Raw genomic sequence first — 18,696 nt, forward strand, 5'->3', positions numbered from 1 at the left:
AAGAACTCAGAGGCTACGCATAAAGTTTTATTTATTCCGCACGGACGGAGTCGCGGGCGACAGCTAGTTTAATATGATCCAAAAACTCATGTTTACATTGAATATTTAAATTAAGGCAGTTAATGTATATGTAATAACAAACACATATAATAAATAGTTACTAGTTCTAAACTGATATATAAACACTGAGCCCAGTGAGCGACGGGCCGCGTCCGCGAAATAATACCAGTGCCACTCATCCTGATGAAGGGCCCCCGATGGGCTCGAAACTAGTCGGTGCCGCCACCGGACTTATATACGTGAGTGTTTAGCCGTGTTTATATATCAGTTTAGTATAATGTCTCACGAAAGTTTGAATAATTTAAGTTACTAGTTCCTTTGTGTTAGGTGCAGCTTGTATCGCGAGGATCCAGACAATTTTTAACACGGGATTGTTTGAAGTTTTTGATCGTTTTTAGGCTAACGTACCTCTAAAGGAAAAAACGGAACCCTTATCGAATCACTTTGTACGTTCATCTGTCTGTCTACACCTTTTTTTCTCAGGAACGCTTCAACGTATCAAGCAGAAATTTATATCAAATACTCAGGTCTGCTGTCCCTTGGCGCTGCGATGAAATCAAACTTCTAAGCCGACGCAATTAAAAGATACAGATTTATGTCGAAAATTTTAGACCCTCGGAATGGAAACAAAACTCACAGGCTACTTCTCGTGAACTTAGAATACTAAGCAACATCGTATAGGACAGATAAAGAAAAACTTCCTAAAACCTTAAATTTTTAGTTGTCGTTATCCCGATGTAGATACATCTAAAAGAGAAAAATAATAGAAATATTCTTATAGGATTATCAATGGAAAAAACAAGACACAATACGCTTATTTATATTATTGTAACTGAATATTTGTCGAGATAATTTTGTTGTCCAATGTTGTGACCTTCGTTAAAGTCGAGAAAGTCATAATAAGCAACATTCTGAGCAGTTCTAGTTGTGTTTATTCCAGCAGGCAGACTTATTCGTTATGACTTGTTTACTTTGACTTTTAAAAGACAGGACCTGTGAAACTCATGCATCCCTATCAAATAATGTGAACTAACTTCCTCGCTTATGCTTATTTTGTGTGTGTTAATATTTGAATCGGTATGTGTTAATAATGACGTAAATCTCAGTATGATATGCACTTATATTATTGTTATCTTTACTAAACACCGATGGGAAAGGTGGCAGAATTAATATAGTGCAATGGCCTTCTTTGCTTAGTCCGTTTCTTTAAAGCTTGTTTATGTAGAGAATGCCGTCTGTTGTCGGTAAATTAAAACCTCAAAGGTCAATTCCCAGACGGTCTAGATCAAGGTCGCGAGTTTTAAATTGCTTCACTAATAATAACTTCAGTTTGTTGTTTATGTTTTTAAAACAAATAGACTAGGCTTTTGGTAAAATTCTATTCGGGTTTGTTAAGAGTAAAAGAAAAAAATAAAATAATACATTTCTAATCTGTTGCAAATTATTTATTTGGATTTATTAGTTTTTTTTAATTTATTAATCTTGTTTAAGAATATTATTATTGCTTTCACAGAGATGGTATACTCGCCTCTTGAAAGACACCAGGTCTTATAAGGACCGCTGAAGTTACCATTTTACAATGTAGCTGTGTTACGGAAGAACCGTCTTATTGTAGAATCTTTGTTAGTTTGAGTGAATGTTCATTATCATATCGGAACAAAGCATGTAATCAGCTAATGTATTATATAAAAGTGCAGGCAATATGCCGTGAAAAGGTCAGCTACTGTCCGGTCCCTCCCTAGTAAATAACTTTAGCTAATTAAGCTTTCAGCTTAACATAAGTTGTAAAGGGAAAAGTTAGATTGGAAAGTATATATATTGTTTTGTTGTATCTCATTAGTATATAAGTTTAATGAATTAAAAGAAACTTAATTAGTAGCCTATGTGTTCTTCTAGGCTATGTTCTACATCTATGACAAATTTTTGCGATATCCATGTAGTCGTTCTGGAGGTACCTTCTAACAAACTACTATTCATGCATGAAAACATTTATAATATAAGATGAATGGATTTTAAGAAATGTGACTTCCAACACTGTCATTCAATTTTCAAAGATCTTTTTGTTGACTTTCTTGTATTAATTTTTTCAATGTTATTCTGATAAGTAATCTCTTTCCTTCGTCAGTTGCTTTATCTTAGCGATTAATTCTCAAACATTGATTAGAGAATTACAAGCCTAACAGATAGAAGAGAAATCCCGGATTAGTTATGTTTACTAATCGGCAAGGGAATCGATGTTTTAGATTAGTTTCTAATCGGTACGGCCTGTTTACAAAAGAAGGATCGGAGGGTTAAAGATTCGTTTAAGTTTCAAAAACCAACTTATAAGGATTTGATGCAAAAGAATGATGTTTTAAATAAAAATAGTTTAAAAACGATTAGTGTTATAGACGTAGCTCTTTGTAGACACATCGTAGTAATTCGTAGTATGTCTACGTCTAGCGTAGCATATCGAAGGATTTTGTAGCACATCGTAGCATAATTCATAACATTTCGTAGTTCTCTACAGACATCTCGTAGCATTTCGTAGTTGAAACTAGTAGGTTAGTTGTATTTGAAGACGTCGCATTTCTTTATATGGCCCATAAGTTTTATTGATATTCTATGATATAGGGATATTGGTATTATTATAATAATCGAAGACTATTTTCTATTTTGGTGAACGAAATCTTGTTAATATTGCGGTCATTGACCTCTGATATTTGCACTGCGACTTAAAATGCGTTAAATTTCATTATAAAGCTATACTTGAATCTACATAAGATCCAAATAAATTCCAGCTTGATACCTTCACGCGATTCTTGAGAAAAAGGGTCTTGATAGACAAACGGACGGACAACAAAGTGTAAGGGTTCCGTTTTTTCCTTTCGAGGTACGGAACCCTAAAAATAGTGTTTGCAATATAATTTTAGTATTTTTAATAATAAAAACAAAAAAAATATTTTATTCAAATAAGCATCAAATGCAAAAAACAGGAAAGCACCAAAATATAACTTAGTAATATTAAAATTGTATTTATAGTTAAACTTTTTCGTACTGCGCAACTTATTTGATTAATATTTCAATTTTATTGATATGCATTTCATTGGATTGAAATAATATTGTCAATAAAATGTTTCAATTTAATTGAATTTTATGAAACTCTTGACTTCGAACTGTATTGAATAGCAAGTGTATACGAATTTTGTAAGTAACAAAAAAAAACAATTAGATATAATTTAAAGCCGACTTCAAAAAGGGAATATAAAGTTAATTAGTAGTCATACTTCTAATTCACTAAAAAATTAGAAGTAAACAAAAGTTTTAAGAAAAAAAGAAAGCAAACTTAAAAAAAGACATTCTCAAACAAAAAAACATTCTTAAACAAAATGCACTAAAAAGTTAAAACAAAAAGTTTTTTTTTGTTACATAATGTTTTTTTTTATTTCGTAGCCTTTTGTAGAAAAAAGTATACAAGATAGAAGTCATAATTTCTGACATTTTTTTGTCAAAGTCTTATAAGAGGCTATTTACATTGACAAATTATTACCTCAGTGGATAACCTGCAGAAAAATGACCTTTTTTTACGATTCCTCGTTATGTAAAGGTATATTTTCAACCCCTACAATAAAATTACCTACATTTGTCAGAGCCATCCCTAATTAACTTTTTCATCTTTTTTTTTAAATCATCCCCTGATTTATTATACTCCAGGTTGAAGGGCTTCGGACATTTAAATATTAGGATTCTCTTAGCTTACCGTAACGAAAGAATTTTATAGGCTGTTTTGGAACGTTATTCTTTATTACAGAGTCAACTTGTAGTCAAATTGAAAAATTGGTTTTATATGTGATTTCATAGTAAAATGTGGCCTTTTTTTGGTATCGAGTGTGGGGGATCTTCCAAATGATATCCTGCCATCTGGGATGAAGATAGTATTATGAAGGATTTACCTACTAATAATAACATAAAGAACACACTAGCTGTCGCCCGTGACTCCGTCCACGCGACATTAAAAAAAACTTAATAAATAGCCTATGTTGTATGCCTGAGGTACTCTCAGACTATTTGTTCTGTCTTTATATTTATGCCAAATTTAGAATTTCTTTGTTTTTTCTCTTACAAACTCTGTGATCTAATCGATGAATTCGACAAAATGTTATATCACAAAAGGGAAATGAATCAAATTAGATCAGCAATCAGCACTTAAAGGTAATCGAATATCTCACGATGAACGACAAATTCAGAACTTAATATAGTCTTCGGAAGTCATTCCGTCCGTTTAATTAAAAACCTGCTCATCTCACGAAATGAACCGTAACTGTTTTACGGCAGGTCTCTTTAAATTGGTTACATTTGTCAAGCCTGTCCTTAATTAACATTTTTTTCATATTCCGACAGGATTTTTAGAAAGTTATCTTTTGATTTATTACATTCCAGATTCACGTGATTTGTGTCTAGATTTATTTTTAGTTATATTTTAAGAATAGGTAGCTTTTTTGATTTATTAAAATAAATCTTTAGATCTTTTTCATCTGAAGCTATTTTAAGTGAATAATACCTAAATATAGATAAGTTTAACAAATTTTATAATCAAATTTGTTAAACTAATAACGATGGTTTCTGAGACTAAAATAAAATCAAAAAAGGTATAAAACATATGACAAACATTGACAAAACAATGATAAAAATGTGTTTTAAACTGAGGTTATCGTCTCAGAAACTCACAATAAACGTATTACTTTTACCGAGCAATAGCAATGTTACAATTTTAAAATAACATTATAAAAAATATATATTATAAAATACAGACAAAATGTTTTTATACCAGTATTTAATCAATGGAAACACATGATCAAACATTTAGTATTAGTATAAAACAATTGTTTTGTGGTGGGTTTCTGAGACCGAAATCCCCGTTAAAACATATCAATATCCCTGTTTTGTCAATGACAAGGATTACGATATGTTCTATAGAGGTTTTCATCTCAGAAACTTACGTGTAGGTATTGAAGAGTTAATAACTTTGATGTAGATGAAGAGGTCACTTCGACGTTACATTTTCTTCATTAAGTCGAGCGGATATGAGCGAGAGGGACATCGGGCACTCGATTGAAACATTGCTTAGCTAATCTTCAAATATACGAAGATGGATGTGGTATATTATATCAAAAGACCAACACCTAAGAGTGTATAGTTTTTACAGTATCTGTGTACTTACTTATCTTTGTTTAAATAGATTTTTTTGTAAAGAATTTTGTTCTCCTAGCGTACATTCCGATGGATTTGTAAATTGTAATAAAAGTAGTCGTCTCCACAGCTTCTGCATGGAATTAAAAAATAGCTTATGTGTTCTTCCAGATTATGTTTTACATCTATGTCAAAATTCAGTGATATCCATACAGCTGCTCTGCAGATATCTTCTAACAAACATCCATTTAAACTTTCGCATTTATAACAATAGTAAGATTACTTAACCTTACTTACCGACGGAGCGTCGGTGGCTCAGTGGTCAAGCACTTGACTTGAAATCTGCAGGTCCTGGGTTCGAATCCTGCCATGTACCAATGTGTTTTTCTATTTCCGATTTACATATATACATTTAACCGACGTTCTTACGGTGAAGGAAAACATTGTGATTCAACCTGCACATATCTGAGAAGTAATTCAAAGATTTAGGATTCAAAGAATTAGAAAGGTTGCAAAATGTCTGCGTCAGGTTCGTCTATGGACTGCGTAAGTACGACCACGTCTCCGAGTATCGTCAGAGCCTCGGTTGGCTTCCTATCAGGCTCCGTCGGGATGAGCATGTTCTTGTGCTCCTTTATAAAGTTCTTTTTGATCCTCGCTCCCCCCCCCCTCTATTTAAAGGAGTTCTTTCACTTCCGAAGTGCTGACCATAGCCTTGTATTACGTTCTGGGTTTGGTAACATACTTGGTGTGCCATTCACTAGGTCGGGTTATTTTCTTAAATCGTTTACTGTGAAGGCTGCGCGCATGTGGAACGATCTGCCTCGTGACGTTCGCGAGTCAAAGTCCCTGTCTTTATTCAAATTACAGTTGCATCGCCATCTTCTAAATAAAGCCTTTCGCTAAGCTTATTTTTCTGCTTTCCTATAATTTGTATAATTGTATTCATAGGTTAGTGTATTCATGTATATTGTATATTTATGTTGCTTTAATTTGTTTAGTATATCTATATGTAACTAGTATATATATATTATTAATAATTCTTGCTCTTATTTATTTATTCTTGACATATCCTGTTATTTATATGTTATATATCCCTCTTTCTATGATATTCTTTCCTGTCCCACTGGGTTGCCTGGAAGAGATCGCTTCTAGCGATAAGGCCGCCCTTGCTTTGTAAATTAGTTAATTGTCTTTTTTGTTATGTATTATGATAGCATTAAGAGTTAATAAATAAAATAAATAAATATGTGTGAAGTCAATCAACTCGCACTTGGCCAGCGTGGTTGACTATGGCCTAATCACCCTTAACTTACGGTAGGCTCCGAGCCCCTCGGTGGGGACCTTTAGTGAGCTGATGATGATGAAAATTACTTATAGCCTTTAGTAGTTAATGTATTTTAATCAACAAATATTCAAAATCATTCAAATTAGCAACAGTAGGCTGAGCTCTCGTCAGTTTTGCATCTTTTGTATCTTAAAATTATGAATTCTAATTAATTCTTCGTGAATAAAGTAATAAAGTGGCGAAGACTGAAGACTAATTAAAGATTTATGTAATCTTATTGATTGTTGGTTTGTTTTGTTGTTTGATTTTGTAAACTTAAATTAGTTTAATGTATAATATATTTGGTTTATAAAATAATATGAAAAGAAAGAAAAATGTTGTTGAAAATGTTTGTAAATATTAAAAACAAATGCATAATAAATATGCTAACATTTATAAAAAGGTACATCTCGAAGTTTGCTTAAAAAGTAAACTAATATAGTATTCGTACACAAAGTATGTAAACGTCGATTTATACATTTAGCTATCACTCGAGACTCCGTCCACGTGGTTTAAAAAAAGCAATATTAGTATGCCTATGTGTTCTTCCAGACTTTGTTTTATATGCATGACAAATTTTATTGAAATCAGTTCAGGCGTTCTGGAGATATCTTTAAACAAACATCCATCGAAACATTTGCATTTACAATATTCGTAAGATGTACCTTAATCAAATACATATAGTTACCACAAAAAACTCGCTAAAATTTAAAAGGCAAACGAACGTAAAAAAACGGTTTAATTTGTCCATAAAAACCTTCTTTACTTCATTACTAATTGAATCGCAAAAGGAATTCGATCTACTTTAGAAGGATCCGTTACTTTTTTATCTCCTTTAGAAAAAATACAAATAAAATATCTTTAACTTTTTAACATGTAATTTGTTTCTATTTACTTTACTAATAATATTGTTAATCGTGAGAAGGTTCCTGTCTCTGCAGTACTGACCGCTGGTTGTTTATGGTTATGAAATGTACTATATTAAAAATATGTTAAATAAATGAATACGAATAATTGTTAATTATAAAATGAGATTGCCGATCGATCAATAGACGCTATGAGAATTTTTTCTTATTGGACCGATTGAGTCAATAGAATAAAAAAAATCGGTAGACTAGTCGAACACTACTGGTCCCATCTTGTTGAACCTATAGGATATATTTAATTATGGACAGATTTAGTATATACAATAAAAACATTCGAGTCTAAAGAATCAATCGGATTAGTGGAAAATAACATTCGGCCGATTCGTCTGCCGATTAATTGTTTGACCGATATCAGCGGTTCAAGTCCTAACTTGAATTGAAGATAACATAAAGAAGTGAAAACTAAGAAGCACACAGCAACAGATTTGAATGTATTATATTTTACTAGAGGAAATTTCTACATTTTTATATAGCACGAAATGCGCATAAATTTAACTTCAAACCACAGCCTTTGTGTGAAAATATGGCTTGTTTTCAGTTTACACATTGCTTGTTGCTGAAATTCAGCTGCCATTCTTTTTTACATTGCCTCTTTGTATTTTTTTGTTCATTGCGAAATAATTTCAGCAACCGTAGCTTATGAAATATATCTTTATAATAAACTAGCTGTCGCCCCCGGGATTAAAAAACTAGATAGCGCCGATTCTCAGATCTAATGAATATGCATATAAAAATTTCATAAAAATCGGTCAAGCCGTCGCAGAGGAGAGTATGATAACTGATATTGTGACAGGGGAATTTTATAGCTAGCTGTCGCCCGAGACTCTGTCCGCTCGGTATTAAAAAATATAATTAGTAGCCTATGTATTTCTCCAGATTATGTTCCGGAGATACCTTCAAACAAACATGTAAACATTCGCATTTATAATATTAGTAAAATTTGTTTTGTTGATGTTGAGTTGTCTTTGTCTGTGTCTTGTATTTTAATTTATATAGATATAAAGTAACTTCCAAGTAATTCTATATGTGTTAAGAAATTTTCACTCGTTTAAAAAATAAAAATTGTTTTCTATACCAAAGTTAATGGTTTTTGTAAAAGAGGATATATGTATGAATTCAGATATTATAATAACAATTTTAATTCCACGTTAGCTTTAATAAATAATTTGCACCCGCAACAGGTCAAATAAGACTTTAACAGTGAGATTTCCAAATGCATTTCGTATTACAGCGGCCTCGCAAATCCCGTTTCAAGCAACGACCACGAAGCGAAACGTGGACGAATGTTTTTTAGCTTATTTTGCTGCAAGCTGTTTGCAAATGTTCCCTTTAATTAAATCTTCTTTTTCAGTTTAATGAATTAACCATTAAAAGAACGTTAGTAAATAATTAAAGATTTTTCAGTTAAGTTTAGTTAATGTTTAAACAAAGTTTGTTTGAGAAATTTCATATGTATTTATTATGAAATACCTAAAGAAAAATAAAATTACGAGTAAAAATAAAGAAGTGGGACACAGTATTTTTTTTTCCAGAGAGGAATGCTATAAGCATACTCCGCGCCCCGGGGGGGACGCGGTAGTTATGTGGGATTCTCCTCCATAGCGGAGGCATACCTACTAAACCCCTCTGTTCCTCCAACGCATCGGGACCGGACCACGGACACGCTTTCGCTCTCGTCCGCGGCGCGGGACACAGTATGGGTTGGCCTGCTGCATCAAATTCCACGACCACACAGAAAACTGACCTCAAGTAGAAATAACTCTATATACAGTCCGATGATTCTGATGTTTTTTTTATATATATAAACAAGGTAAAATATACAAATTTGCGATAAAAGTGTTTATAAAGCTATTGCGGGTTTGTCCAGACACTTTGGTACTACGCTATGACATGAAACAGTAGGTAAGAGTAACTAAGGACTAAGGTCCCGTTACTCTTCCCACCCTTTTCTTGTAAGTAAGGGAAATAATAAAGAGAAATATCTTATTTCTTTGCGTCTCCTCCCCTGTTTAAATTTTCAAAGCTTTCGAATCTGTAAATCCGAGTATCTATGGGCTAAGTCATTTCGCTGTTTTGGCGAATTTGAGTCGCCGCTTACTCATTTTCCCCCTTATACTATAAATAAACATGTTTACATCATCTATTCCAACACTAATTAGATAAAAGTGCTCATTTCACGATAGAAAAGAAAATGTTTTGATGCTTAAGTAGAAGTAGTGTTTAGGTAAAACGAGAAAAAAAGTCGAGATGTTTGAAACTAGAAGGCCTTGACTAATTAATTGGCCGAGCGAAGCTCAGGCAACCGTGAAATAGTGAAGAGCGGTTATCGATTTTCGATGACGGCTTATCGATAGTTTATTTATTTCTAGCTCTTGCTTTGGATTTTGTCTAAAGAATTACATCACTAGTATCACGACCACGAAGAAGACAAGTGGAAGTAATTCCACGTTTTATTTGATTCTGTGATGAAGGCCAAAAATTTACAACACGGAAGCAATAGGAACGAGAATTTATCGAAAATATCGTTTTTTATACGTCTTTTTAATCTGTTAAAGGAAGGTAACGTATATGCATGGGCAGCGGAAACTTAACTTAAAAAAAACTTATTCTAACTTGTGTTTCCCTGACTATATTTCATCCTTAGCTTCATTACATAAAGTCATCTTAGTAATAACAGGAGTAAAACAATGAGAGTTTGCGACAGTACGGAGACAGGCCGTCTACTTGCGTCCCTCATTAGATAAATTGTCTTCATCTTGCACTGAGTCAGACAAGATGATGAAGTATGTATGTAAAAAAAACATATTTTTGTTAGTAACTTTGATAAGAACTATTGGATGTAGAGTCTGTTTTTTTATAGTCAGTTGTTAATAGTAATTACTTGTATTAAATATCGTCATGTAACATTTTATTGTCATTAAAACTAAAGCTTTGTAATAAACAGATCAATCTATCAACGTGGAGATTGGTCTAATATCAATTACTAGATTCGATGCAAATAAATAGAGATACAAAATAGTGTCAGTGGCTCAGGAGTTAAACTGCAGGTCCTGGGTTCGAATACCGCCATGGACTAATGTGTTTTTCGAATTTGGATTTACATATGTAACGCATCGTGATGCAACCTGCATATATCTGCGACGCAATTTCAAAAATATGTAAGTCAACCCGCACTTGGCCAACGTGGTTGACTGTGACCTAGTCACCCCTAACTTAGGGTAGGCCTGTGACTGTGGACATATAGAGCTGATGCGGAAACGAAAAAGTTAAATAAAACTATTTTACCGTGGTTTTCTGAGATCTAAATCTATGTTTAAAACATATTGTTATCTCTTTTTTGTCAATGATAATGACAAGGATGACGATATGTTTCAAACAGAGATTATAGTATCAGAAACCAATGGTTATTATTCAATCGGAGCGTATATTTTGTTGATGTATACAAGTTAAAAACAAAACAACATCGTTAGCAATGCAGCTATCTGAATTTTACAGTCCATCAGTTTCAGATCAAACCTCAAGAGATACGTATTGATGTTTCAACTGAACATCAGACGTGATCAGGCGCTGTTACTTTTAGACATTATTATTTAGAATCATATCGCGCGAATGGCTCGCTTTCGTTACAAAGTCAAGTGTCAGAATGATTAGTCAGGGGACATAAACGTTCATATTGTAAAAAGGCTAGTGTTGCGCCAGTACACCGGCACAGTGTCGGATTTTCTTCCTAACAATACGTAAACACTTTAAAATTTAATACTTCCTCTATTTTTAGAAAGGTTGAATGTTAATATAAACAAGTTAAATAAATAACTTAGCTGTAGCCCGCGACTCCGTACGCGCGGAATCGAAATAAAAATAATTTGTAGCCTATGTGATCTTTCAGGCGATGTTCTACGCCTGTGCCAAATTTAGGCCTGTAAAGCCGTTCTGGAGATATTTACAAACAAACATGCATCCATCGATCTAAGCATTTGCATTGTGTTAACGCATATGCAATTGTATGTCTATGGGCAACGGTCACTTCGCTATTTCAGCGATTTCAAGTGGCAGCTCGCTCGTTTGCCACCTTATGATATAAAAAAAAATATAATATTAATAAGTAAAATAAATAATTGCTAAATTAACTATAAATTACAAAATAAACTTTAATAAGTATATGCCTGGCTCTATGTTTAAAAAAAAACACGACTTAATAAAAAAGTGATAAAAAACAGCTTAAGTACAAGGATTTTGTGCCGTGTTTATTTTGGCATAGGAGTGTTAATGAGCCATCTTTATAATTCGAATTATATCTCACGGGTCAGATAACTTAATCGGTCTATACTCTAAAAATATTACTGACAAGCAATATGGTACTAAGAAGAAACAAAAGAAGATATGTGACGTCACACGGCGAGTTTTGCAATAACCACAAACTTGTGAAATGAATCTTTTAGAAACTTTAGCTGTAAATAGAAGAGTGGCGTTTAATGTATGTTGTTGGGCGACTTTTATAGTTATCTACTAAATATTGTGGACAGAAACGGTTCCTAATGAAAGTATTAATTTTCTTTTAACGTGAAGTTGAATTAGTGGTTTAATTTTAATGGCATCTTTCAGATTGTAGTTAAATAAATATATTTTCGGGAACTATGTATGAAAATTGTAGATACATAAATTCATATTATGTACTAATTAATTTGGTTAAAATGTCTTCAAAAAGTATATAAAATAAAATAAGTATATATTTTACTTTTTTAATATTATTAGGTGGTAAATGACCAAGCAGTCATCTGGATTTGCTGAAATAGCGAAGTCGACCGCTGCCCATAGACATTCGCAAATGCAGATGTGTTGTTTACCTTTAATCGATAGAGGTGGGGACACACAGAAATAAATGTTTCCCACTTCCCCTTCCGATCATTTCCTTATATGAAAACTGGTGGTGAAAAGAAGATTAAATTTAGACCTTCGACTCGCACAATCGTCAGACGAAATACGGACTTAGATTTAGGATTTTTTCAAGTGGAAGCAATTCCGCGTTTCGTCTGATGAGTGTGCGTCCCGGAGTCTTAATTTAGTCCTCTTTCCCTTCCCAGCCTTTTTCTTATAAGGACAGGAAGTGGAATTGGACTTTCCGGATGAGACGATGTATGGAAAGGGAAGATATTTTCTTTCTGTGCATCCTGTTCTCCGTCGATTAAAGGTAGGCAACGCATATGCAATTGCGTATGTCTATGGGCAACGGTCACTTCGCTATTTCAGCGATATCAGGCGACCGCTCGCTCGTTTGCCACCTTATGATATAAAAAAATACTTTTAAATTGACTATCACGTTTTAACTATAAGGAGCTAAACAGAAAGAAATAAATAAAAGCATAAATTATCAAATTTTGTTATCAAATTTTACGTCTCCATCCAAATGATATATAATATTCTATTAAATGTCAATATTATCTAACATTTCATTTCTAGTGTCGGCGACGTGTAAGAATCAGCTCCAAGTGAATATGACATTAAGTAGACACGTGACAGGGTACGTGACATGTCACTAATTCCAAATACCAGTGAGCTGAACAAATAATTTTTAACTTGGACTCTCGAGCTTTTATTTAGTCTGACATGTCCCGATATTTGTTAATAAATCTTGCAAATTAAATTTACTCTACTTGCCGTTTACTGATTGAGGTGAAATTTTGGATACATGTGTAAATTGCGTGACAACGCAATATTCTAATGCCACGGTGATTATCTGAAGATGGAGCCGGAAGGTTGTCATAGGAACTTCGCAATGAAATAGACAACCTAATCGAGTTTAGCCTTGTTTGATTCGTTGACGAATAGTTAGTGTTTTTTTTTATTTTTAGTTCTTTTTATTGTTAAAATAAATGGTTTTTAGAATTTTTTTTTGCATTACTTATTTTATCTCACATTTATATTTTGAACAATAAAAAGGGATAAAAAATTGTCTTAGCAAGCCTTAAAGCAATAGAATAAAAATTATTATTTTTAACAGAGTGTTGGTGACCCAGTTGTCAACAAACCTTTCTTTGTTCCATCGTAATCGTTTTAATAGGATTAACTATACTAATAATTATTAAGAAAACATTTGATTCAAAGGTGTTGGAAATTGGTAATAAAATACTTATGGGGTTGAGGGGTGGTGGGTTGCAATTCGCTCGCTAAATTAATCAGCCACCATCCCCGACGTGTGAACAACCCCACTCGGGGGTAAGTTTTTAGTACTTTCAAATTATATATTAACGAAAACACTATACGTTTTACACATACAAGGTGTCGCATACAGCTTTGTACGTATTCGTTTCTTATTTAAACAAGGAATGTTGGGATGGAATATAATAAATGCGAATATTTAGATGGATGGATTGTTAGAAGCTATTTATAGAACAGCTACAGGGATTTCTTTTTTTTTATATCATAAGGTAGCAAACGAGCGAGCGGCCACCTGAAATCGCTGAAGTAGCGAAGTGACCGTTGCCCATAGACATACGCAATTGCATATGCGTTGCCTACCTTTAATCGACGGAGGAGAGGATGCACAGAAAGAAAATATTTTCCCTTTCCGTGCATCCTCTCATCCGGAAAGTCCACTTCCACTTCCCATTATTTCCTTATAAGGGAAAGGTTGTAAAGGGAAAGAGGACTAAATTAGGCCTCCGGGACGCACACTCATCAGACGAAACGCGGAATTGCTTCCACTTCACGCCTGTTTTCTGTGTGGTGGTGGTATTTCACCGGGCGAACCTGGCCAATTCGAGCGAAGATGTTAAAGCGGGTTCTACCACTCTTTCGCTGAAAGGCATAGATGTAGAACATAATCTGGAAGAAAAGCGACTACTAATTACGTTTTATTTTAAATTCCGTTTGGACGGAATCGCGGGCGATAGCTACATTATATGATACATACAAGTTATTACATGATAATGGGATCTGAAAGTTCCATTAAAACCGAAAAAGATCATTTCATTTTTTTATTATTTTTTTTTCTAGGGAAAATTTTTAGTGTTAGTATTATGTTATATTTTATTGCCTAGAATGTAGTTTAGTTCCATAATAGCTCGAGTCATTAAGCCTTCAAAACTTAACTTTACGCTCGTCTTTATATAACGAAATTAATTCGCCTCATATGCTCGAGAATTTGGAAACTACGTCGAGTTTCGTGATATAGTAATTATTTATTAACGTAAACCGTCGGTAAAGGCACACACGGCTCGACCGCGCTCTGGTTTTCTCTCTTACTTATTAATATACCAAAGTTATAGAACTTAATTCTATTTGTATACATAATATGCTGCTTATAAGTCTTGTATTTTTAATATTATTAGATGGCAAACGAGCTTCACCGAAATAGCGAAGCGACCGCTGCCCATAGACATACGCAATTCCAGATGCGTTGTCTACCTTAGAACGATGGCAGAGGGGATGTACAGAAAGAGAATGTTTCCCCTTACTATGTGTCTACGGCAAATAAGTGGATTTAGTGCAAGTTAGTGAACCCTCCTCATCCTTCCCTTATAAGGGTAAGAAGGACAGAAGAGGCTAAGGATAATAAAAATAGACTTTCTTATCCTAGATTATGTTATCATATACATGGGAAAAAGTGAAACACTTAACTTGCTCAAATAACTCCAATATCACGTGTTTACCATCATCAGCTCACTATATGTCTCTACTGAGGGGCTCGGAGCCTACCCTAAGTTAGAAGTTAAGGTTATAGTAAACCCTTGGCCAGTGCGGATTGATTTCATACATGTCTTTTAAATTTCATACATATCTTGTAAATAAAAAAAATCTTTGGTATTCGAACCCAGGATCTGCAGATTGCAAGTCAACAACAAAACACTGCCGCTCCGAAAAAAAATATTTGAACTATTGTAATAAATATTTATTTTTAATTAAAATTGCCAACTTCGCAAAATAATATTTACGTAAACATTTTTTATTGTGTTTTGTTTTTTAGTTTTTTTTTTTTAATTTAAAACGTACTCTAAGTTGCTTCTTTCATTTAACTTGAACAAAAAGCAGCTTTAAACGTTTTTGTTCTTTTACCATTCGTTTGGATTGCGGAAGAAATCGTTTAGTGTTTGTTATTTTTTTCACAGCATTTTAACTACCAAAGTAAAGATAGAATTTCTCGATTAGATTTGTTTTGTTTCACTTTTATAAAGTGCTTTGTGACCACAGCTTTATGTGTGAACGAAATTCAGTATTTTGAATACGTCAATAAATCCAATAAAAATTCAAGGCCGGCAACGCATCTGTAGTTCCTCTAGTGTTACACATGTCCATGGGTGTCGTTGATCACCTCGGTGTTCCTGCTGCTCGTTTGCCCTCTTCTCGTATAAAAAGAAATAGCCAACGATTACTATAATGTTTTGAAATAAATTGAATTTCTATTACCAAATATAGGGAATCATTTTTTTGCAAATTTGGTCAAAAGGATACGGAACTTTAACGGCCTAAAGTTAGGGGTTGCTACTACCTTCCTGACCACCAGGTCTGTGTAACAAAAAAAATTAAAGTTAGGTATATTATATGGTAAAAATCGCAGTTGTAACTAAGCATAAGGAATTTGTCAAAAAAGACTTCGTATCAAGAGTCTGTAGATGTCGCTTGTTAAAAGTTAGAACCGCTAATAGACTAATGGTTAAGTGCACGGATTTCCGATCAGGTGGTCAAAAGTTCTAATCCCACCATTCGACCATATCCTAGCACAAGCGTAGAGTTTAGTTGGAATGGTACAAGAATAATTATTGAATTAACAAAAAAAACCTGCTAATATTTAAAAAAATGGGTTGATATATAATGGAAAATTTATAAAAAGAATTTTTTTTCATTGGAATACAGTTATCTGTTTTCTTTTTTTTAATTCAACCTCTACGCGAAAGAAGTCGTATGCTCCATCCAGTAAAAATATTAAAATTGTACGTCACCTCATTAATAATATAGAGTAATTTTTTCGTAACATAATTAATATAAAATTTAAGTACTAAAAAGCTTTTTTACTTTACAATGAGCTTAATCTCATTAACATCACTCGAGCTTTTAACGAGTTACATTATCCGTTGAGATCGTTTTACATTTAATATGTTCATATTAAATAATAAAGCGCATTCATCAGCTGAAAGAACTACACCAAGTACATTCTTTACAGCAATTAAAGTGCTTAAGCAACCCTGTTTAATAGAATACAGCGCTTTTACGGTTAATCAGAGTCAACATTTTATCCGCCAATAGCTGCCTTTTATTATATTTCCAAGTAAAAATGGATTTGCGATTTTTTTAATTTACATTTTTGTTCCGATCGCACTTTATAGTATTACGTAATTTTTGATACATTTTATAGAGATTTAAAAGTTCACTATTAAGGCATTTATTGAGGAGAGAAGAATTTCATGTAACAACTTTTTTGCCTCTCATACACCGGTAACCTAGAACACTCACCTCTATAAATGGACTGGCTATAAGACGTAGTATTTTGTGCTCATTTGATTTATGTACGTCATTTTGCTGCGTTTGTGCTAGCGGTGGTGTGGATTCGAAGTGATAATATACATAGAATTAACTCACGTAACATTAACAGACGCGTTTAAATCGGACAACAAGAGTTGTCATTTCCAAGCAATCGCCTATCCATTTATGGAGATGAGCATAGGAAGTGATGGATGGATTGAAAGGTGATATTAAGAAGGGAGTAAGGATTAAAATAATCAATTTGAGAAGAGCGATTTTAAAAACAAAATTTTTTTGATGTAAACTCAATAGAAATTGGACTTTTAGTTATAATTCGAATAAAATTCGAAGTTACAGTATAAAATAATTATCAAAATCGGACCAATAGGAGCGGAGTTATTAAGAAACAAAAAAAACATGCAGACGAATTGAGAACCTCCTCCTTTTTGAAGTCGATTAAAAAGTACAATTTATTTGAAAGATAAAAACGTATATAAAACTGGAAAAGGTAAATATCCCAAGAACTACAGCTCAGTCTTTAAATTGATTACTTGGTACTCGCGCCCATTTATTTAGAGTCGACGGAGATATTTACAGCGCTTTCGAGACCAGGTATTTAAGTTTTAAAAACGAATTGACATGTTTGATATTGAAAAATTATAAGTAAACTAGTAGTCCCATGCGACTTCGTCCACGCATAATTAAAAACTTAATATGTAGCCTATGTGTTCTTCCAGACTATGCTCTACATCTGTATTAAATTTCATCAAGATCCGTTAAGCTATTCCGGAGATACCTTCAAACAAACATCCATCAATCCATCTAAACATTCACATTTATAACATTAGTATATGTTACTTGTGTTTTTGATAATAATAGTTCGAAGAACCTCATTTGTTTGAAAGAGAAGTGTTTTTTTTTCATATATTGTCCGGAATTTGTTTTACAATCAAAATGACATCAAACCGTAGGTTTCTACTACCAGAATATAAGTCAAGCTATTTTGCAAAGATGTGTTAAGACAGTGAAAATCTACATAACGTTGTTTGAAAGCACTAAAGTCCAAAGTTACCTATATAAAATAAAAAGTGCTGCTTCTAAAAATAGCCGACTTTACCAAATTAATAAAAATAGAAACAAAATACGAATCCCCTAATTTTAACTAAGCACAAGTTTCGCGTCAAGTATAAGAGAACTTAATTATGTTCGGATGACATTGAGTGATTGTCGGTTGTTCTGCGTTGGCCTGCGGTACCCGCGATAACGCCGTGTACACCGACACTAAACTGCTTGTCACACTGAAAAATGACCCGGAAAACTTCACGCTATCTAATAGTGTTCTATCTTGAAATGACAATAGTTCTTAATGGTTCTTTTTAATGGTAGGTATTATTTTAAACAGGCACGCGCCAGCAGCGTCGTTGGCACAATGGTTAAGCCCTTGACTTGTAATCTGCAGGTCCTGGGTTCAAATTCCATCATGTACTAATGTGATATTCGATTTACTTATGTACATTTATCCGACGTTCTTACGGTAAAGGAAAACAGTGATGCAACCGTCACGTATTTATACTATATATATATATATATATTCTTTTGCCATTAAAGAACTACATTATAGATGATAATTTAGCTCTTTAATGGCAAAATATTTTTTTTATCGGTCAAGTTTTTGAGTTTATTCGTTACATATAGAAATACAAACTTTCCTCTTTATTGTAATAGTATAGATATCTCACAAATTCACGGCTTTAAGTC

Source organism: Papilio xuthus, unplaced genomic scaffold (assembly GCF_000836235.2).
Source record: "Papilio xuthus unplaced genomic scaffold, Pxut_1.1 DF827756.1, whole genome shotgun sequence".
NCBI lineage: Eukaryota > Metazoa > Arthropoda > Insecta > Lepidoptera > Papilionidae > Papilio > Papilio xuthus.